The 22,500-nt window shown below is 57.5% G+C and overlaps 1 non-coding gene across 1 annotated transcript; it reads right to left on the bottom strand.

Annotated features, from left to right (window-relative positions):
- Positions 1–3,622: 3,622 nt before the first annotated feature.
- LOC131861364 (5S ribosomal RNA) lies at positions 3,623–3,741 on the bottom strand. The gene has a single exon (XR_009360438.1). It is a non-coding gene; the product is annotated as a 5S ribosomal RNA (ribosomal RNA).
- Positions 3,742–22,500: the final 18,759 nt, after the last annotated feature.

Genomic DNA, 22,500 nt, shown 5'->3' with positions numbered 1-22,500 from the left:
CTCCAAGGTGCGGCGTGCACGAAGTCGGAGCCCGGTTTGCCCCGGGTGCGCACCTCGCGTGCACCTTCGCCGCGGTGGGCACCATGGCGTGCACGAAGTCGGAGCCCGGTTTGCCCCGGGTGCGCACCTCGCGTGCACCTTCGCCGGGGTGGGCACCTTGGTGTGCAGACCTTGGCTGGGTTGCGCGCCCTGGTGGGCACCATGGTGCGCACCAAGGAGCGCTCCGAAGTGTGCTCCAAGGTGCGGCCTGCACGAAGTCGGAGCCCGGTTTGCCCCGGGTGTGCACCTCGGGTGGGCACCTTGGTGCGCATGCCTTGCCTGGGCTGCGCACCAGGGCGGGCTCAAGATGGCACCCGCGTTCCTTTTTTTTCACTATCTTTCAAAACGGAAATTTTAAAATCTCATTTTTGTTTGCCTTTTTCTGGAAATTAGTGAAGGCAGCGCATCAAAGGTGCGCACCTCGCTGCCCACCACGGTGCGCAACGCCGGTGGGCACCCGGGAGTGCTTCGAAGTGTGCTCCAAGGTGCTGCGTGCACGTTGTCGGAGCCCGGTTTGCCCCGGGTGCGCACCTCGCGTGCACCTTCGTCGGGGTGGGCACCTTGGCTGGGTTTGCCCCGGCTGCGCTCCGAAGCGGGGTTATTGGAGCGCCGCCTCTTTTTTTGTCGGAGCGTTTCGTGGGGTTTCTCGCATTGGCTCTTCCGAGGCCCGGTTGCCACCCTGGCGCGCACGAAGTCGGAAGTAGGGTTAATTGCCCGGGTGCGCACCTTTGCCAGGGTGGGCACCTTACCTGGGCTGCGCACCAGGGCGGGCTCAAGATGGCACGCGCGTTCCGTTTTTTTCACTATCTTTCAAAACGGAAATTTTAAAATCTCCTTTTTTTTTTGCCTTTTCTGGAAATTAGTGAAGGCAGCGCATCAAAGGTGCGCACCTCGCTGCCCACCTTGGTGTGCTCTGAGGTGCGCACCCGGGAGCGCTACGAAGTGTGCTCCAAGGTGCGGCGTGCACGTTGTTGGAGCCCGGTTTGCCCCGGGTGCGCACCTCGCCTGCACCTTGGCCGGGGTGGGCACCTTGGCTGGGTTTGCCTAGGGTGCGCTCCGAAGCGGGGTTACTGGAGCGCCCCCTCTTTTTTTGTCAGAGCGTTTGGTGGGGTTTCTCGCATTGGCTCTTCCCAGGCCCGGTTGTTGGGTGCGCTCCCACCCTGGCGCGCGCGAAGTTGGAAGTTGGGTTAATTGCCCGGGCGCGCACCTTCGCCAGGGTGGGCACCTTGGTGCGCACACCTTGGCTGGGCTGCGCACCAGGGCGGGCTCAAGATGGCACCAGCATTCCCTTTTTCTCACTATCTTTCAAAACGGAAATTTTAAAATCTCGTTTTTTTTTTGCCTTTTATGGAAATTAGTGAAGGCATCGCATCAAAGGTGCGCACCTCGCTGCCCACCTTGGTGTGCTCCGAGGTGCCCACCACGGTGCGCAACGCCGGTGCGAACCCGGGAGCGCCCCGATGTGTGCTCCAAGGTGCGGCGTGCACGAAGTCGGACCCCGGTTTGCCCCGGGTGCGCACCTCGCGTGCACCTTGGTGCGCACACCTTGGCTGGGTTGCGCGGCCTGGTGGGCACCATGGTGCGCACCAAGGAGCGCTCCGAAGTGTGCTCCAAGGTGCGGCGTGCACGAAGTCGGAGCCCGGTTTGCCCCGGGTACGCACCTCGCGTGCACCTTCGCCGGGGTGGGCACCTCGGCTGGGTTGCGCGCCCTGGTGCGCACCAAGGAGCGCTCCGAAGTGTGCTCCAAGGTGCGGCGTGCACGAAGTCGGAGCCCGGTTTGCCCCGGGTGCGCACCTTCGCCGCGGTGCGCACCATGGCGTGCACGAAGTCGGAGCCCGGTTTGCCCCGGGTGCGCACCTCGCGTGCACCTTCGGCGGGGTTGCGCGCCCTGGTGGGCACCATGGTGCGCACCAAGGAGCGCTCCGAAGTGTGCTCCAAGGTGCGGCGTGCACGAAGTCGGAGCCCGGTTTGCCCCGGGTGCGCACCTCGCGTGCACCTTCGGCGGGGTTGCGCGCCCTGGTGGGCACCATGGTGCGCACCAAGGAGCGCTCCGAAGTGTGCTCCAAGGTGCGGCGTGCACGAAGTCGGAGCCCGGTTTGCCCCGGGTGCGCACCTCGCGTGCACCTTCGCCGCGGTGGGCACCATGGCGTGCACGAAGTCGGAGCCCGGTTTGCCCCGGGTGCGCACCTCGCGTACACCTTCGCCGGGGTGGGCACCTCGGCTGGGTTGCGCGCCCTGGTGCGCACCAAGGAGCGCTCCGAAGTGTGCTCCAAGGTGCGGCGTGCACGAAGTCGGAGCCCGGTTTGCCCCGGGTGCGCACCTCGCGTGCACCTTCGCCAGGGTGGGCACCTCGGTGCGCACACCTTCTCAATGTTTTCTTGCCTTTTCTGGAAATTGGTGAAGGCAGCGCATCAAAGGTGCGCACCTCGGTGTGCTCCGAGGTGCGAACCCGAGAGCGCTCCGAGGTGCCCACGAAGTCGAAAGTCGGGTTAATTGCATTGTTTTCCCCGGGTGCGCTCCGAGGTGCGCAACATCGGCGCGCACCAAGGAGGGCTCCGAAGTGTGCTCCAAGGTGCGCACGATGGCGTGCACCTCTGGTGCGCACGATTCGGAGCTCGGTTTGACCGGGGTGCGCACACCTTGGCTGGGTTGCGCACCTTTTGTGCGCTCCAAGGTGCGCACGAAGTCGGAGCTCGGTTTGCCCCGGGTGCGCACCTTCGCCAGGGTGCGCACCTTGATGCGCACGCCTTGGCTGGGCTGCGCACCTTGGTGGGCGCCATGGTGCGCACCTTTCGTGCGCTCCAAGGTGCGCACGAAGTCGGAGCTCGGTTTGCCCCGGGTGCGCACCTTGGTGGGCGCCATGGTGCACTCCGAGGTGCCCAAGATTGGTGCGCACCAAGGAGCGCTCCGAAGTGCGCTCCAAGGTGCGCGCGAAGTCGAAAGTTGGGTTAATTGTCCGGTTTGCCTCGGGTGCGCACCTTGCGTGCACCTTCGCCAGGGTGGGCGCCTTGGTGCGCACACCTTGGCTGGGCTGCGCACACCTTGGCACCCGCGTTTCCTTCATTTTAAATTTTTTTTTTTTACAATCTCTCAAGTGGGAAATTCTATAATCTCAACTTTTTTTGCCTTTTCAGGAAACTTTTGAATGGAGCGCATCATTGGTGCGCTCCGAAGTGTGCTCCAAAGCTCTCTCCAGCTGCGTGCACCTGCCCCGGCCGCGCACCCGGCCCCGCCCAGCTTCGCTCACCTGTCCCGGGCGTCTGGTGCGGAACCTTAGAGTAAGAAACATCACCGTGCACCTTGGCCAACGTGCGCGACTCGACCGAGCGCGCACTGGCCGAGGTGCACACCGATTTCACCTGGGTGCGCGCGCAGCACCTCGGGCGCACCGGGGTGCGCGCACAACGCCCGGGTTGCACCGTGGCCTGTGTGCTCGGGGTGCCTCGGGTGCGCGCTCGGTGTCGCCCCCCGCGCGCGCGGTAGTGCGGGCAGCGCACCCCGGCCCGGCCCGGCCCCGACGAGAACGCAAACGGGCAAAAGGTTTATTCAAATAGCATTGCGACGCCCGGCGAAAAACTAAAAAAGGGTGCAACACCGGGACTTCCCGGGAGGTCACCCATCCCAGTACTACTCCGGCCCAAGCGCGCTTAACTGCGGAGTTCTGATGGGATCCGGTGCACTAATGCTGGTATGATCGCACCCGTTATGAGCTTGTCGCAGTGTGTACTTAGCAAACCGCGACCCACGTGCGAATCCACCCCGGCCACCCACCCCCGTCGAGGTGCACACCCTCCCTCGCGAAGTGCGCCCCGTTCGCCAAGTGTGAGCCCTGCCCGGGTGCGCGCACCTTGCTAGGGCGTCGGGTGTGCACCCGGCCCGGCCTACGTGCGTGCACCTGGAGGGGGCGTCGTGTGCGTGCAGTGTCCCGTCTGCAACGCGGTGCCCACACACCACCTCGGGCGCAACGACCTGCGCTCACATGTGGGCCGAGTGCACCTTGGTGCATGTTCGGGGCGCCTCGGGTGCACGCTCGATCTTGCCCCGGTGCACCAAGGCGCTCGGTTTGCCCCGGGTGCGCACTTGGTGCAAGGTGGGCACCCAAAATAGGGATCAAGCACCAAAACACAAGTTTCGGGATGCAAAATGGGACCCAAGGACCACAAATGCGTTCCAAGACCCATGATGGGTCCACGAGAACAAAAATGTGTTCCGAGACTTAATAAACAAATATTGGGTTTTAGGAGAAGAAACATGCTCTGATGCCCAAAACGAGAATCGACCCCGAAAAGGCCACAGGCCAAAAGTGGGATGCGAGACAAAAAAAAATGGGACCCGAGGACCAAAATTGGGTTCCCAGGTCGAAGACAGGGCAACCGGACAAGAAACGACCTCTAAGGCTCGAAATGAGTCCCGACGACTAAAACTTGACAAGAAGCACCCATCAGGCACCCAACTCGACACCCATGGGATGCCGACCCACCCGGGCTTCCACCTAGCACACCTTGGCACCCACCCACCCTCGCACCCAACCTCGCACCCAACTTAGCACCTTTGAACCCACATTGGCACTCACCCTGACCCTGGCACCTTGGAACCCACATTGGCACTCACCTTGACCCTGGCACCCACCTTTGCACTCACCTTGGGACCCACCCTGGCTCCCACCTCGGCACCCACCCAGACACCCACCTTGGTTCCTTGGCACCCACCTTGGATCCTTGGCACCCACCCCGACACCCACCTTGGCACGCAACTTGGCTACTTGCCACCCACCTTGGCTCCTTGACGCCCACCCCGACAACCACCCCGTGACCTACCCTGGCTAGGGTTGGTGCACACCCACCCTGGTGCCCACCTTGGCACCCACCCTATGACCCACCTTGGCACGCACCTTAGTACCCACCCCGTTACCCACCCTAGGACCCACCCCGTGACCCACCTTGGCCAGGGTGGGTGCACCCACCCTGGTGCCCACCTTGGCACCCACCCATCCTAGCACCCAGCCTGTGACCGGGCTTGGAACCCAACCTTGCACCCGCACCCGTCTTGGCCAGTGTGGGTGCGCACCCATCCTGGCACCCACGTTGTGACACACCCTTTAACCCACGCACCCTAGCACCCACGTTGGCACCCACCTTGGAACCCAACCTAGCAACTTGGCACCCACCCCGTGACCCACCTTGGCATCCACCATAGCAGTCGCCGACTTGGCACCCACCTCGGCACCCACCTTGACACTTGTGGACCCACCTTGCCACTCACCCTAGCATCGACCCATCCTAGCACCCACCCTGGCACCTTTGCACCCTAGCACTCACCCATCCTAGCACCTAACCTGTGACCCACCTTGACACTCACCCTCGCACCCACCTTGGAACCCAACCTAGCACCCACCCACCCTGACACCAACCCTAGCACCTACCCACCCTTGCACCCACCCTGTGACCCATCTTGGCACCCACCCATCCTACCACTCAACCTATCACCCACCTTCTCACCCACCTTGGCATCCACCTTAGCACCCACCCACACTGGCACCTTGGCACCCACCTCGGGCAAGGTGGGTGCACACCCACCCTGGCACCCAATTTAGAACCCACCGAGCATGTTACCCACCTTGGCACCCACATTGCAGCCCACCCTAGTACCCACCCTATGACCCACATTGGCATCCACACCCTAGCACCCAGGCACCTCGACACCCGCCTTGACACCCACCCTAGCACTGAACCTGTGACCCACCTTGGAACTCACCCTAGAACCCACCCACCCTGTGAACCACCTTGGCATCCACCTTAGCACCCACCCACCTTGGCACCCACTCTAGCACTCACCCATCCTAACACCCAACTTGTTACCCACCTTGGCACCCGCCCTCGCGTCCACCTTGAAACCCACCCTAGCACCCACCCACGCAGGAGCCCACCTTGGCACCCAACCTAACACCCACGCATCCTGGCACCCAACTTGTGACCCACCTTGGAACCCACCCTAGTACCCACCTTTGAACCCACTATATCACCAACCCACCTTGGCACCCACCCTATGACCCTCTTTGGAATCCACCCTAGCACGCACCCACCCTGGCACCCACCATGGAGCGCACCCTAGCACCCACCCACCTCGGCACGCACCTCAACACCCACCTTGGTGTGCGCACTGCGCCAACCTCTCAAAGACCCTATGTGGTGCGCTCCAAAGTGTACACCTTTGGTGCGCTCCAAGGTGCGCACCTTTGGTGCACACCGAGGTGCACACCAAAGTGTGCACCGAGGTGAGCACCAAAGTGCACTCCAGGGTGCACACCAAGGCGTGCACCTTTGGTGCGGTCAATGCAAACAAATTCGGAAGTTGGGGTCGATGTCCTAATCGCTGCTGCAGACTACACGTATGAGAATCGGACAAATAGCTTTATATAGGGGAGGTGTTGCGTTTGATGGGTCGACTCCCCTGGTTGTGTGCACTGCACCAACTTCAAAGACCCTGTCTTGTTTAAGAAGTCAAAAGTTGGGGTGGATGTCCTAATCATTGCTGCAGTCTACGCATGTATGAGAATCAGACAAATAGCTTATATAGGGGAGGTGTTGCATTCGGTGGGTTGACTCCCCTGGTTGTGCGCACTGCGCCAACCTCAAAGACCCCGCATAGCAGAAGAAGTCGGAAGTCGGATTTTGGTGAGCACCAAGGCGTGCACCTTTGGTGCGGTCAACGCAGACGAATTCAGAAGTTGGGGTGGATGTCCTAATCGTTGTTGCAGGCTACACATGTATGAGAATCAGACAAATAGCTTATATAGGGGAGGTGTTGGGTTTGATGGGTCAACTCCCTTGGTTGTGCGCATTACGCCAACCTCAAAGACCTTGTTTTCGTTAAGAAGTCAAAAGTTGGGGTCAATGTCCTAATGGCTCCTGCAGGCTACACATGTATGAGAATCGGACAAATAGCTTATATAGGGGAGGTGTTGGGTTTGATGGGTCGACTCCCCTGGTTGTGCGCATTACGTCAACCTCAAAGACCTTGTTTTCGTTAAGAAGTCAAAAGTTGGGGTCGATGTCCTAATTGCTCCTGTAGACTACACATGTATGAGAATCAGACAAATAGCTTATATAGGGGAGGTGTTGGGTTTGATGGGTTGACTCCCCTAGTTGTTCGCATTACACCAACCTCAAAGACCTTGTTTTCGTTTAGAAGCCGAAAGTTGGGGTCGATGTCCTAATTGCTCCTGCAGGCTACGCATGTATGAGAATCAGACAAATAGCTTATATAGGGGAGGTGTTGGGTTTGATGGGTCGACTCCCCTGGTTGTGCGCATTGCGCCAACCTCAAAGACCCTGCATTGCGGATGAAGTCGAAAGTCAGAGTTTGGTGTGCTACAAGGTGTGGTCGAAGGTGCTCACCTAGGTGTGCACCTTTGGAGCACAGGAAAAGTGCCCTCCAAAAGTGCGCACCTTTGGAGTGCACAAAAGTGCCCTCCAAAAGTGCGCACCTTTGGAGCGCAGAAAAGTGCCCTCCAAAAAGTGCCCTCCAAAAGTGCGCACCTTTGGAGCGCAGAAAAGTGCCCTCCAAAAAGTGCCCTCCAAAAGTGCGCACCTTTGGAGCGCAGAAAAGTGCCCTCCAAAAAGTGCCCTCCAAAAGTGCGCACCTTTGGAGCGCAGAAAAGTGCCCTCCAAAAAGTGCCCTCCAAAAGTGCGCACCTTTGGAGCGCAGAAAAGTGCCCTCCAAAAAGTGCCCTCCAAAAGTGCGCACCTTTGGAGCGCAGAAAAGTGCCCTCCAAAAAGTGCCCTCCAAAAGTGCGCACCTTTGGAGCGCAGAAAAGTGCCCTCCAAAAAGTGCCCTCCAAAAGTGCGCACCTTTGGAGCGCAGAAAAGTGCCCTCCAAAAAGTGCCCTCCAAAAGTGCGCACCTTTGGAGCGCAGAAAAGTGCCCTCCAAAAAGTGCCCTCCAAAAGTGCGCACCTTTGGAGCGCAGAAAAGTGCCCTCCAAAAAGTGCCCTCCAAAAGTGCGCACCTTTGGAGCGCAGAAAAGTGCCCTCCAAAAGTGCGCACCTTTGGAGCGCACAAAAGTGCCCTCCAAAAGTGCGCACTTTTGGTGCGCACCAAGGCGCTGGTTCGGTCGTTGCAGGCGAGTTCGGAAGTTGGGGTCGATGTCCTGAGCGGAGGTGCAAACTACACAGGTGTCGGAATCGGACAAATAGCTTATATAGGGGAGGTGTATGCTTCGATGGGTCGACTCCCCAGGTTGAGCGCACCGCGCCAACCTCAAAGACCCTACGGTATGGATGAAGTCGGAAGTTGGGTCCGATGACCGATTCGATTAGTAGGTATGCTCATGAGGTCGGAATTTGGGTCCGATGACCTGCCATGTGCAGGAAGGCGAATGTTGACACTGTGCGTTGCAAGGTGCACACCAAGGCGCTGGTGCGGTCTTTTTAGTCGAGTTCGGAAGTTGGGGTCGATGTCCTGATCGGAGGTGCAAGCTACACAGGTGTGGGAATCGGACAAATAGCTTATATAGGGGAGGTGTATGCTTCGTTGGGTCGACTCCCCGGGTTGAGCGCACCGCGCCAACCTCAAAGACCCTACGGTATGGATGAAGTCGGAAGTTGGGTCCGATGACCGATTCGATATGTAGGCATACTCGCGAGGTCGGAATTTGGGTCCGATGACCTGCCACGTGCAGGAAGGCGAATGTTGGCACTGTGCGTTGCAAGGTGCGCACCAAGGCGCTGGTTCGGTCGTTGGAGGCGAGTTCGGAAGTTGGGGTCGATGTCTTGATCGGAGGTGCAAACTACACAGGTGTGGGAATCGGACAAATAGCTTATATAGGGGAGGTGTATGCTTCGTTGGGTCGACTCCCCGGGTTGAGCGCACCGCGCCAACCTCAAAGACCCTACGGTATGGATGAAGTCGGAAGTTGGGTCCGATGACCGATTCGATATGTAGGCATACTCGCGAGGTCGGAATTTGGGTCCGATGACCTGCCATGTGCAGGAAGGCGAATGTTGGGACTGTGCGTCGCAAGGTGCGCACCAAGGCGCTGGTGCCGTCGTTGCAGTCGAGTTCGGAAGTTGGGGTCGATGTCCTGGTCAGAGGTGCAAACTACATAGGTGTGGGAATCGGACAAATAGCTTATATAGGGGAGGTGTATGCTTCGATGGGTCGACTCCCTGGGTTGAGCGCACCGCGCCAACCTCAAAGACCCTACAGTATGGATGAAGTCGGAAGTTGGGTCCGATGACCGATTCGATACGTAGGCATATTGGCGAGGTCTGAATTTGTGTCCGATGACCTGCCATGCGCAGGAAGGCGGAATTTGGGTCCGATGACCGAGTTGATGGCGTGCCATGCGCAGAAAGGCGGAATTTGGGTCCGATGACCGAGTTGATGTTGATGGCCCGCCATGCACAGGAAGGCGGAATTTGGGTCCGATGACCGATTTGAAGGCGTGCCATACGCAAAAAGGCGGAGTTTGGGTCCGATGACCGAGTTGATATTGATGGCCCGCCATGCGCAGGAAGGCGGAATTTGGGTCCGATGACCTGACATACGCATGGAGTCCGACTCGGGGGCCGATGTTCGATTCGATGACTTGCATTGTGGGTAAAGTCGGAAGTTGTGGTCTTTGACCCGATTCGATGACCAGACTTCGGCTGCTTGAGAATCGGACAAATAACTTATATAGGGGAGGTAGTGTTCTCGAGCATCCTCCCCCCGTGCCCGTTTATGTCGATTGATGCTGGTGCTCGACTGGTTGGAGCGCTCGGATGCAAAAATCTTGCACCAGGATTTATCGATTGTGATGGACACGGCAAGTCTCCTGATTGCTATGCAGGAGCTCATCGTGAATCTCTATGCGGCCTTGGTATGGACTCGACCTGCGGAATGGTTCGGCAATGGTAGTCGCTCCAACACGTCCTTGCAATGGCCACAGAGGTGATTCGACTAGAGCTCCAGTCTAGCTTTTGGGTTGCTTGGCGGACTGGTATAGCCGCGATCGAGTTCCGGCCATGAACGTTTTAGATAGCTCTTGGGCTTTCTGGGACGGAAGTCGGAAGTTTGGGCTGTTGTCCGATTTGATGACCATTCTTCGGATGTGTGAGAATCGGACAAATAACTTATATAGGGGACTGTGTTGTCTCACGCAGCCCCCTCCGTGCCCCTCTATCTCGACCGATGTTGGTGCTTGAAAGGGTTGGGATCGCTCGGATTTATAAACGTGCACCACCATTTGTCGAGTGTGAGGGACGCGGCAGGTCTCCTAAATGCTATGCGGGCGCTCTCTGAGAATCTCTATCCGGCCTCGACACAGACTAGTCTTGCTGAATGGTTTGGCACTGGTAGTCGATCCAACACGTCGTTGTTGTGGCCGCCTAGGCGATTCGATTCGAGCCCCCGTCTAGCTTTTGGGTTGCTTGGCGGATTTTGCCCTATCCGCAAGTGAGCTCGGTCCCTAAACGTTCGAGAAACCCGATTGCTATGCGCCGACTCTCTTTCTTGCGAGCCTCCATCTAGCTTTTGGGTCTCTACGGAACGGAAGTCGGAATCTGGGACCGTTGTTTGATTCGACGAGGCAGACTACGGTTGTGCGAGAATCGGACAAATAACTTATATAGGGGATGTCACGGGCTTTGGGAGTTAAGCCTGTGCGGCACCGACAAGTCCCGACCCGACTCGGATCCGTTCAAGGTCAGAGACCTTCGGCCTACGCCTCGTCCCTTCCAATATTGCGCTAAAGCGGAATGCACAATGAAAATGCAGATCGACTTGCTCCCAGAATGCATAAAAGGATACGATGCAATGCGGAATAAAATAGACAACACAACATTCAAAGGTGGGGCGAGGTGCCCATATCCTTTATTATTATCCTCAAAGATTACAATGCTGGATAGAACTCGGTATTGAGAAATACCGGTCGCCCCCAAATGGATTGCCCAGCCAGCCAATCTGACTCGGACAAGTTACAAAGAGTCCCTTCGACTCAGACTGGGATCGGCTCGCTCGAGAGGAGAACCAGTTAGCTCCTCGAGGTGCCAGATCGCCAAGTCACAAGACCCCAATGCTCGCCTGAGCAATAAAGTCCCTCGCTGCAATACTCGCACTCAGACTTGCGACGCCGAAGACTCGCATCTGTCTGCTCGTCTGCTCGCTGCCGAATGCTTGATCGCTGATGATCCTGATTCTGAATCTGCCTCTGCTTCTTCCTTGCCAAGAATGAGCATCCCGCTCATCTTATATACTGGAGGGTCGGACCCAAATAAAAGAGCCGTTGGGCGGATAGGGCCGGCCCAAAAGGAATCCCGCCAATGGAAAATTAGCGCCCATATAGGTCCGGACTCATATGAGTTAAGTCCGCGCTAAGAAGAACATCGGCCAAGTCCCATGTCGGCCCCCGCCAAAGAAATAAAACATATCGGCCCCGCCGATGAAATGAATTAAGTCGGCTGTGTGAAACACCAACTCCATGTCGGCTATGCAAAAGAAAGAGTTCCGATGCAAAATGGAACCCCACTAAGGCTGGACCCGATCCAAAAACTGTGCAAGTATTCTGCCCAATGCAGACCCGTTACATCCTCCCCCACTAAACTAGTGGCGGCGCCCTCGACGCCAGCACCCCTGCACAAAGCACTGGGAGGCATTGACCCAGAAATCTACTCCTGTCTGGGCGGGTTCCTCCTGGAGAGGAACTCCATGATTATCTCCTCGTCTCGCCATAACGACTCACTGCGTTCCCAGGAAGCGGAGTCTCGTCCCTGTCCTTCGAACATCACCAAGAACTCACGGATGCCGTTCTTGCCTCCTCCTCGTGTTCGCATTGCAAGGACCTGGCTGACTCTGCGGTCCGGATTGTCCAACACATTCGCCGGGCCTCTGTTCGGAATATTTCTTATCAGATCTTCGTCATCTGGACCAAAGACTTCGCCGGGTAGACGAAGCAATCTGTCCCAAAGTGGTTCATACGGCCTTGTCTCATGTTCCTCCCAGGTCCAGTGATCCACGGCCTCAGAACAACTCGCCATGATTTCCAAGGATTTCCGAGTACTCTTTTCGTCGGATAGATTGGTGCTACCTCCGATCGACATCAAGTCGCCATAACGGATTATTCCCTGTCGATCCCAAGTGGTGAAGATATCATCTTCACAAAGAGCCTCATTGAACCCAATGAAGTCTGGAAAGGTATCAATGTGTAACTGAACAGGTCCCCCTTCTTGTCTCCTGAAAGTGAGGGATGCTGAAGTGAAACTTCCTGCCTGTGCCTGTTCAGGAGAAGTGACATCGCCCTGCGATCCACCTCCTCTAGCCATGACATCCCGGGTAGGTCGGGATTCTTCTTCATCATTCGCATGCTGGTTTATCAAACGTAAGGTGCCCAATCTCATCTTGGTGCTCACCTCGGGAATGTCTTGATTCATGACTTCCCTAGCTGCGACGATCTTAACATCGTCCAAGCAGGCCAACCCCTGCGGCTCTGCTCCTACCGGCTTGCAAACAAACTTGTGTGCCAACAATTCCGCCAACTGATCCAGTTTGGCGCTGAAAGGATCTGCCTTGGCTTCTGGCTGTTCCATCCAGACCCAACGTTGCAAAGCTTCCGAACAACTTGCCACGAGCTCGGATGCACGGGGGTAGTCTTCCGATCGAAATTCTCCTCCAGAACCGAGAACTAGCAAATCTCTCAAGGAGATGACTCCGCTGTTCTCCCATCTATCCAAGATGTCTACCTCCGAGTAGATGTCTGGCAACTCGGCGGACCCTGTCAAGATCTCGAAATCCACATAAAGTCGGGCTGAGCCTCCTCTCAGTCGTCGGAACAAAAGACTGGTGGTTCGAGTGTTGGTAAGGAAGTCGTTCCCCAACGGTTCCTTTGGCTGCTTTGTTTTGTCCCGCCTAATCCTTTCGAACTCATACAGGCCAAGCAAGACATCCTTCGATGTCGTCTCGCCCCGGTTCGGTACAGTAAGAGCTGATCTCTCTATCAAAACTCTTTTCAGCAACTCAAATGCTGTCTGCTGCTTATCGCCCCATTTCCATCCGCGGTCCTTCTTCAACAGATCCGTCAAGGGGCTCGCAATCCGGGAATAGCCTGCTACAAACTTGCGATAGTAGTTAGCTAAACCAAGGAACTGTCTCACCTCATGCACATTGCGAAGCGGCTCCCAGTCTCGGATTGCCTGAAGCTTCTCCGGGTCTGGTCGGATCTGGCCATGACCAAGAATATGGCCCAGAAACGGCACTTCCTCCTGCGCAAAAGCACGTTTTTCCTTCTTTGCGAACAGCTGATGTTCTCTCAACAAAGCAAACACCTCCTGAAGGTGCCGCTTGTGTTCCTCCATGTCTCGACTGTATACCAAAATGTCATCCAGATACACAACAACGCACTTGTCCAATAATGAGCGAAACACATCGTTCATCAAGGTGCTGAAGGTTGCAGGAGCGTTAGTGAGACCAAAAGGCATAACCAAGAATTCATAGCTACCATACCTCGTCGTGATCGCGGTCTTCTCCTCATCACCTGGCGCGATCCTGATCTGATAGTAACCCTGCCTCAGGTCCAACTTGGTGAACACTCTTGCATCGACCAGTCGATCAAAGCTATCCGCTATGAGAGGTAACGGATACTTGTTCTTGATGGTGAGCTTGTTCAAAGCTCGATAGTCCACACACATCCGAAGGCTTCCATCCTTCTTGCGCTGGAACAATACTGGAGCAGCATAAGGTGATCTGGAGGGACGCAAGTATCCTGCCTCAGCGAGCTCTGCCAACTGCTTCCTCAACTCTTCCATCTCTGGTGCGGAGAGTCGATAAGGAGCCTTCGCTGGTGGTCTTGCCCCTGACTCCAGTTCGATCCTGTGATCAACGTGCCTCCTCGGTGGTAACACAGCTGGGAGCTGGTCTGGCATAACATCCGCAAACTCGGACAACACATCCTGGATCGCCGAGGTGTTAGAGGGTCCTGACGACTCTCCTTCATCCCAATTTCCAATCAGTGCGGCCAAAAACAACTCCTCCCGCCTTCCCTTGCCAACCTGCTTAGCACTGAGCGCATTCAACAGGAGATCCTGTTCCACGCTCTTCATCATCGGAACCATACTTGGTCTGCTCGGATCCAATATCAGCAAACAGCTCAAGTGTGGCACCACAGCTGCTGATGCCGACCTCAAGAACTCCTGCCCGAGTATGAGATCGAACTCATTCATTCCAATGGCGATCAAATCAAGCACACCCTGCCACGACCCAACTCGGATGACTTCCTTATGGATCTCACCGCTCACCTGCTGCGCGGGTGCGGTCACCGCCTTGAACTGATTTGTAGTGGGCTCGATCTTGAGTCCAAGCTTCTTCGCTCGGCATGCGGAGATGTAGTTGTGGGTGGCACCTGAATCCACCATAGCTAGCACCTTCTTGTTGCCAAAGAAAGTCTCCACAAAACACAACTCGTGCTTATCGGCCACTTCGGTAGAATGTTGCACTGCATTCAGGAGTTGCAAGGTGCTCATTGCGGACAACTTCTTCTCCTCGAACAACAGCGCGTTGATCCTACTCCGATCTGGACAGCTCCGTGCCCAGTGATCATCTTTGTCACAGATGAAACACCCTGGATCACGATCCTTCTTCTTCTCAGTCTGTGTGTGATCTTTCTTCTTCGGGTTGCCTTCTCCATTCGACTTCTTCGGTTTCTTCTTCCTGGGCTCGCCGTTAGGATCAGAAGGAGGTCCGCCTCCCTTCTTCTCTTTCCGGCGGAAGTTCTTCTTGTAGTCTGTTCGAGCTCCACCAAAGCCCCTAGCTGCATCGCCCTTATAATCGAGCAGCCCATCCGCAACTGTGATCGCCTCGGCCAAAGTCTGAACTTTCTGTCTCCTCAGCTCATCCTTCGCCCAGGGTTGCAGACCCTTAGTGAAGAGGAATAACTTCTCGAAGTCGCTCAACTTGGTGCATTCCAAATCCAACACCTGAAATGCCTTGACATACTCTCGAATAGTGCCAGTATGCTTGAGTTCATCGAACCTGGATCGGATGATCCAATCCGAATTCCCAGGTCGGAATTGATCATGAAGCGCTGCCTTCAAGTCAGCCCAGGACTTGATCGGTTTCACCGTCTTCCCAGCGCGTTCATCTGCCTGATGCGTTCGCCACCACAGCTTCGCACTGCCGGTAAGGTATGTTGCAATATCCTTGACCTGTGCCTCATCAGACGTCTTCGGTGCACACGACAGGTACTCCTCAACATCCCAGAAGAAATTATCAAGTGCCTTGTCATCGCGCTCACCGTCATAAGTTCCAACTCGAGTTGCCTTAGAACCATGCGTTCCTCCCTGCAACAACGAATGGAAGATCTGTTGCCCCTCTTTGAGGAAGCGGATCTCTTCCCTCAAAGACTCTATCTGTTCCGCCAGCTTCGACCACTCTGCCGTCATGCGCTCCTCGAGGTCGGACTGTTCCAAGTCCTCGAGTCGATTTTCATGGTCTTGGAGCCAATCGCGGTGCTTCGGATCTTTCCCCTTCGAAGACACCTTCGCAGCCTTACTCTCAGGTTGCACGACCTCCACTTCATGCTGACTATCTGTATCTGCCATCTTTCGATCTGCACAGCCCCGGATCTGATCCGAAGCTCTGATACCAACTGTCACGGGCTTTGGGAGTTAAGCCTGTGCGGCACCGACAAGTCCCGACCCGACTCGGATCCGTTCAAGGTCAGAGACCTTCGGCCTACGCCTCGTCCCTTCCAATATTGCGCTAAAGCGGAATGCACAATGAAAATGCAGATCGACTTGCTCCCAGAATGCATAAAAGGATACGATGCAATGCGGAATAAAATAGACAACACAACATTCAAAGGTGGGGCGAGGTGCCCATATCCTTTATTATTATCCTCAAAGATTACAATGCTGGATAGAACTCGGTATTGAGAAATACCGGTCGCCCCCAAATGGATTGCCCAGCCAGCCAATCTGACTCGGACAAGTTACAAAGAGTCCCTTCGACTCAGACTGGGATCGGCTCGCTCGAGAGGAGAACCAGTTAGCTCCTCGAGGTGCCAGATCGCCAAGTCACAAGACCCCAATGCTCGCCTGAGCAATAAAGTCCCTCGCTGCAATACTCGCACTCAGACTTGCGACGCCGAAGACTCGCATCTGTCTGCTCGTCTGCTCGCTGCCGAATGCTTGATCGCTGATGATCCTGATTCTGAATCTGCCTCTGCTTCTTCCTTGCCAAGAATGAGCATCCCGCTCATCTTATATACTGGAGGGTCGGACCCAAATAAAAGAGCCGTTGGGCGGATAGGGCCGGCCCAAAAGGAATCCCGCCAATGGAAAATTAGCGCCCATATAGGTCCGGACTCATATGAGTTAAGTCCGCGCTAAGAAGAACATCGGCCAAGTCCCATGTCGGCCCCCGCCAAAGAAATAAAACATATCGGCCCCGCCGATGAAATGAATTAAGTCGGCTGTGTGAAACACCAACTCCATGTCGGCTATGCAAAAGAAAGAGTTCCGATGCAAAATGGAACCCCACTAAGGCTGGACCCGATCCAAAAACTGTGCAAGTATTCTGCCCAATGCAGACCCGTTACAGGGGAGGTGTTGACTGGAGCATTCTCCCCCGTGCCCCTCTAACTCGACCAATGCTGGCGCTCGAACGGTGGTAGCGCTCGGATTTTCATTGAGCGCCAGCATTGGTCGATTTAGAGGGGCATGCGAGATTCCCGAATGCTATGCGAGGGCTCTAACGGAAATGTCTATTGGTTTCGGTATGGATGCAATTGCGAGTGGTTCGGCAAAGGTAGTCGTTCCGATGCGTCCATGTCGTGGCCAAATCGATAATTCGATTTGAGCTCTCGTATAGCATTTGGGTCTCTCGATGTGATTCCGCATTCCAGTCCCTTTGGGCACTGCTTGAGCCGCATCCCAGGGGGTTCCCTTCCCAATAATCTGCCTCGCAACCCGATTGCTATGCGGTGAGGCTCCTCGGCCGCCTCGGAACTATCTGTGTATCAGACGCATCGCGGGATAAGGGGTTGGCAACGGTAGTCGCCCCAAGCGCGTCCGATGCTTGGACCATTCCGAGGCGGCCCTGAAGCCTCTTCCGTCTAGCCGTTGGGTCCTTCTCGCCGCATCCCTCGCCTCGCACCCCGATTGCTATGCGGTGAGGCTCCTCGGCCGCCTCGGAACTATCTGTGTATCGGACGCGTCGCGGGATAAGGGGTTGTCACTGGTAGTCGCCCCAAGCGCGTCCGATGCTTGGACCATTCCGAGGCGGCCCTGAAGCCTCTTCCGTCTAGCCGTTGGGTCCTTCTCGCCGCATCCCTCGCCTCGCACCCCGATTGCTATGCGGTGAGGCTCCTCGGCCGCCTCGGAACTATCTGTGTATCGGACGCGTCGCGGGATAAGGGGTTGTCATTGGTAGTCGCCCCAAGCGCGTCCGATGCTTGGACCATTCCGAGGCGGCCCTGAAGCCTCTTCCGTCTAGCCGTTGGGTCCTTCTCGCCGCATCCCTCGCCTCGCACCCCGATTGCTATGCGGTGAGGCTCCTCGGCCGCCTCGGAACTATCTGTGTATCGGACGCGTCGCGGGATAAGGGGTTGTCACTGGTAGTCGCCCCAAGCGCGTCCGATGCTTGGACCATTCCGAGGCGGCCCTGAAGCCTCTTCCGTCTAGCCGTTGGGTCCTTCTCGCCGCATCCCTCGCCTCGCACCCCGATTGCTATGCGGTGAGGCTCCTCGGCCGCCTCGGAACTATCTGTGTATCGGACGCGTCGCGGGATAAGGGGTTGTCACTGGTAGTCGCCCCAAGCGCGTTCGATGCTTGGACCATTCCGAGGCGGCCCTGAAGCCTCTTCCGTCTAGCCGTTGGGTCCTTCTCGCCGCATCCCTCGCCTCGCACCCCGATTGCTATGCGGTGAGGCTCCTCGGCCGCCTTGGAACTATCTGTGTATCGGACGCGTCGCGGGATAAGGGGTTGTCACTGGTAGTCGCCCCAAGCGCGTCCGATGCTTGGACCATTCCGAGGCGGACCCGAAGCCTCTTCCGTCTAGCCGTTGGGTCCTTCTCGCCGCATCCTTCGCCTCGCACCCCGATTGCTATGCGGTGAGGCTCCTCGGCCGCCTCGGAACTATCTGTGTATCGGACGCGTCGCGGGATAAGGGGTTGTCACTGGTAGTCGCCCCAAGCGCGTCCGATGCTTGGACCATTCCGAGGCGGACCCGAAGCCTCTTCCGTCTAGCCGTTGGGTCCTTCTCGCCGCATCCCTCGCCTCGCACCCCGATTGCTATGCGGTGAGGCTCCTCGGCCGCCTTGGAACTATCTGTGTATCGGACGCGTCGCGGGATAAGGGGTTGTCACTGGTAGTCGCCCCAAGCGCGTCCGATGCTTGGACCATTCCGAGGCGGACCCGAAGCCTCTTCCATCTAGCCGTTGGGTCCTTCTCGCCGCATCCCTCGCCTCGCACCCCGATTGCTATGCGGTGAGGCTCCTCGGCCGCCTTGGAACTATCTGTGTATCGGACGCGTCGCGGGATAAGGGGTTGTCACTGGTAGTCGCCCCAAGCGCGTCCGATGCTTGGACCATTCCGAGGCGGACCCGAAGCCTCTTCCGTCTAGCCGTTGGGTCCTTCTCGCCGCATCCCTCGCCTCGCACCCCGATTGCTATGCGGTGAGGCTCCTCGGCCGCCTTGGAACTATCTGTGTATCGGACGCGTCGCGGGATAAGGGGTTGTCACTGGTAGTCGCCCCAAGCGCGTCCGATGCTTGGACCATTCCGAGGCGGCCCCGAAGCCTCTTCCGTGTAGCCGTTGGGTCCTTCTCGCCGCATCCCTCGCCTCGCACCCCGATTGCTATGCGGTGAGGCTCCTCGGCCGCCTTGGAACTATCTGTGTATCGGACGCGTCGCGGGATAAGGGGTTGTCACTGGTAGTCGCCCCAAGCGCGTCCGATGCTTGGACCATTCCGAGGCGGCCCCGAAGCCTCTTCCGTGTAGCCGTTGGGTCCTTCTCGCCGCATCCCTCGCCTCGCACCCCGATTGCTATGCGGTGAGGCTCCTCGGCCGCCTTGGAACTATCTGTGTATCGGACGCGTCGCGGGATAAGGGGTTGTCACTGGTAGTCGCCCCAAGCGCGTCCGATGCTTGGACCATTCCGAGGCGGACCTGAAGCCTCTTCCCTCTAGCCGTTGGGGCTTTCTCGCCGCATCCCTCGCCTCGCACCCTGATTGCTATGCTGTGAGGCTCCTCGGCCGCCTTGGAACTATCTGTGTATCGGACGCATCGCGGGATAAGGGGTTGGCAGTGGTAGTCGCCCCAAGCGCATCCGATGCTTGGACCATTCCGAGGCGGCCCTGCAGCCTCTTCCGTCTAGCCGTTGGGGCCATCTCGCCGCATCCCCCACCTCGCACCACGATTGCTATGCGGTGAGGCTCCTTGGCCGCCTCGGAACTATCTGTGTATCGGACGCATCGCGGGATAAGGGGTTGTCACTGGTAGTCGCCCCAAGCGCGTCCGATGCTTGGACTATTCCGAGGCGGCCCTGCAGCCTCTTCCGTCTAGCCGTTGGGGCCATCTCGCTGCATCCCCCACCTCCTCGGCCGCCTCGGAACTATCTGTGTATCGGACGCATCGCGGGATAAGGGGTTGGCAGTGGTAGTCGCCCCAAGCGCGTCCGATGCTTGGACTATTCCGAGGCAGCCCTGCAGCCTCTTCCGTCTAGCCTTTGGGGCCATCTCGCCGCATCCCTCGCCTCGCACCCCGATTGCTATGCGGTGAGGCTCCTCGGCCGCCTGGGAACTATCTTCGTATCGGACGCATCGCGGGATAAGGGGTTGTCACTGGTAGTCGCCCCAAGCGCGTCCGATGCTTGGACTATTCCGAGGCGGCCCTGTGGCCTCTTCCGTCTAGCCGTTGGGGCCATCTCGCCGCATCCCCCACCTCGCACCCCGATTGCTATACGGTGAGGCTCTTCGGCCGCCTTGGAACTATCTTCGTATCGGACGCATCGCGGGATAAGGGGTTGTCACTGGTAGTGGCCCCAAGCGCGTCCGATGCTTGGACTATTCCGAGGCGGCCCTGCAGCCTCTTCCGTCTAGCCGTTGGGGCCATCTCGCCGCATCCCCCACCTCGCACCCCGATTGCTATGCGGTGAGGCTCCTCGGCCGCCTTGGAACTATCTTCGTATCGGACGCATCGCGGGATAAGGGGTTGTCACTGGTAGTCGCCCCAAGCGCGTCCGATGCTTGGACTATTCCGACGCGGCCCTGTGGCCTCTTCCGTCTAGCCGTTGGGGCCATCTCGCCGCATCCCCCACCTCGCACCCCGATTGCTATGCGGTGAGGCTCCTCGGCCGCCTTGGAACCATCTTCGTATCGGACGCATCGCGGGATAGGGGGCTGTCACTGGTAGTCGCCCCAAGCGTGTCCGATGCTTGGACCATTCCTAGGCGGCCCTGAAGCCTCTTCCGTCTAGCCGTTGGGGCCTTCCCGCCCCATCCCTCGCCTCGCACCCCCGATTGCTATGCGGTGAGGCTCCTCGGCCGCCTTGGAACCATCTGTGTATCGGACGCATCGCGGGATAAGGGGTTGGCACTGGCAGTCGCCCCAAGCGCGTCCGATGCTTGGACCATTCCGAGGTGGCCCTGAAGCCTCTTCCGTCTAGCCGTTGGGGCCTTCCCGCCCCATCCCTCGCCTCGCACCCCGATTGATATGCGGTGAGGCTCCTCGGCCGCCTTGGAACTATCTGTGTATCGGACGCATCGCGGGATAAGGGGTTGGCACTGGTAGTCGTCCCAATCGCATCCGATGCTTGGACCATTCCGAGGCGGCCCTGCAGCCTCTTCCGTTTAGCCGTCGGGGCCTTCCCGCCGCATCCCTCGCCTCGCATCCCGATTCCTATGCGGTGAGTCTTCTCGGCCGCCGCGGAACTATACCTGTTATTGCTACTGCATCCTTCGGCTGGTAACCTCCTCTGCCGCCTTGGAACGTTCTCTTTGTCGGACGCGTCGCGGGATAAGGGGTTGGCACTGGTAGTCGCCCCAAGCGCGCCCGATGCATAGACCGCTCCGAGTCGACCTTGCTTTCAGCCTCTCACATGCATAGACCTCTCTGAGTCGACCCTGCAGCCTCTCACGTTTAGCCTTTGGAATCTCGCCTCACAACATGATTGCTATCCTTGATGCATCCCTTGCCTCGAGCCCTGATTGCTTTCTTGGCTGCATCCCTCCTCTCCTCACAGCCCGGTTGTCATCACTGCTTCATCCGTCGCTTCATGCATTCTGGCTGCTGGGCCCTTCCCACCGCACACCTCGATTGCTATCTCTTCTGCATCACACACCCCGATTGCTATCTCTGCTACATCCCTCGGCTCTCACTTCTGCATCCTTCGCCTCACACCTCGATTGCTATCAATGCTGCATCCGTAACCTCACACCCCGATTGCTATGCGGGGAGGCTCCTTGGCCGCCTTGGAAATTTCTGTGTGTCGGACGCACCGCGGGATAAGGGGTTGGCACTGGTAGTCGCCCCAAGTGCGCCCGATTCTTAGACCGCTTCGAGGTGACCTCGTAGCCTCTTTCGTCCAGGCTTCCTGCCTTCAACGCCCTTTTTACACCTCGATTGCTATGCGCGGGCTCGTTGGCGTCTATCACCTCTCTGCGAAGAGTGGCACGATGATTGTTGGGGTAAATCGTAGCAGTCCGATCTCTGGCCTTGGGCCATTGTGAGGGCTGATCGATTTCCTGTGCGCATCTTGTGTTCGCCCAGTAACAGACTCGACGACTTGTAATCGGTCTTGTTCCCGATTGTTCCTGGAGGTAGTCTTCGGAACTCTTGGATTTGACCTGTCACTCGAACTGTCCTCTTCCGAGGATGCTTGTGTGTGTGTGCTTGTGCCATTTCCTTGGCGGTATTAACGAGATATTAAAGAGCGGAGTGAGCGCCTCGCCCAGCTATGTTTGGGGCTCTCACTCCCTTACCCGGTGTGCGACCGCTTTGCACGTAGGTTGCGGAGCATCGCGACTCTTTCGATGTTTGGCGGTTGTCTTCCGGTGATGCGTTGGTCCCGAAGTGCACGTTACTAGCATTTCTGCCATTGTTCTCGATCTTTGGCACGTTCCTTCGTTGCAATTGGATATATATCTCCGTTTATACGCGCAGGCTTCTCCCGCCTATTCAGCGCTGTCCCACTCTCAGCACTCTCGTGGTCTCCTTGGCTTCTCTCTCCCGTGAGCGAGCTCTCTTCTCGAGTCTTTTCCATGTCCCATGGAGGTTGCCTTGCGAAATTCGGGCACACAAACGTGACCGGATAAGAGCGGAATTGCCTATGAGGAGAAGCTCACCTTAGGGAGCAGCAATGCCGAGTGTTTCGACAGAGGGTAGAGGGGGCGTTGTTTGGGCGGTTGCACAAAAGAGTGCTACGTTTGCACTGAAGGTTGCTTCTTCGTCTCCGACGAACTCTTCGAGGCAAAAAAGCTTGTTTACGGGGTCGA

This window comes from Cryptomeria japonica, unplaced genomic scaffold, assembly GCF_030272615.1.
Source record: "Cryptomeria japonica unplaced genomic scaffold, Sugi_1.0 HiC_scaffold_26, whole genome shotgun sequence".
Lineage (NCBI taxonomy): Eukaryota > Viridiplantae > Streptophyta > Pinopsida > Cupressales > Cupressaceae > Cryptomeria > Cryptomeria japonica.
Note: the sequence above shows the minus strand (reverse complement) of the source record. Positions and strands in the feature narration are given on the sequence as shown.